General features: G+C 50.6%; 1 protein-coding gene across 1 annotated transcript in view; it reads left to right on the plus strand.

Annotated features, from left to right (window-relative positions):
• Positions 1 to 767, plus strand: part of GNRH1 (gonadotropin-releasing hormone 1 (luteinizing-releasing hormone)) — a 3,064-nt gene that overhangs the window by 1,867 nt on the left and 430 nt on the right. The gene's annotated exons all lie outside the window — the stretch shown is intronic.

Genomic DNA, 767 nt, shown 5'->3' on the forward strand with positions numbered 1-767 from the left:
AGTAATTATCAGGACATTTGAAAGGAGTCCTTGATACTTTTTGCTCCCTTGGCCTTTCTTTGCCGAGCTGAAGGCACCCACTCCTCCCCTCCCCTCCCCTCCTCTCTCAGGTTTGCTCAGAAACCGCTGGTAACCTTGCATAGAAGTGTCAAAACTTGTAAGCCTCTGCATCAAACCCTTGGTCTGCACGTTTCACCCCTGTAGCACAGGGCGATCGATGTGGTCTCCTTAGTTCTGGCTGCTTAGTGACACCAACAACAAATTAAACTTCCTCCAGATGCAGCTTTTCCAACGTAACACATTGCTGGAACTGCTACAGCAATGTGATGCGATGAAAGGGGAGGTGTCTGGACACAGCCCACCCCGTGGAAAAGCTTTCCAGGTTATCTTCAGAATTTCCTGGAGAAGCTGGTAGTGAGCACAAACAAAAATACACCTTGCTAAGACACGACGGGGGGAAAACATCATCTTCGGACAGTGCATCTATCCAAAATACCTCAGGCTTTCAACGGGGGTAAGCACATAAAAATACTCAAGCAGGAGACCAGATCCAGCAGGATGAGCCACCGGAACACGGTTTCCGTTCAGACTGAGGCACACAGAGACCAGGAACAGGGCAACTGTGCCACTCGTAGTGACCCCGTAACGCTTTTGCAAGCCCAGCTCTTGTCTCTGGCCTCTTGGCCAACAGCTTAAGCTGGGGCCATTCCACACACTGACCCTTTGTGTGAGTTCACGCTTCTTGTCCTGAGCTGCTGCTGAAGCGT

This window comes from Buceros rhinoceros, unplaced genomic scaffold, assembly GCF_000710305.1.
Source record: "Buceros rhinoceros silvestris isolate BGI_N320 unplaced genomic scaffold, ASM71030v1 scaffold20173, whole genome shotgun sequence".
Lineage (NCBI taxonomy): Eukaryota > Metazoa > Chordata > Aves > Bucerotiformes > Bucerotidae > Buceros > Buceros rhinoceros.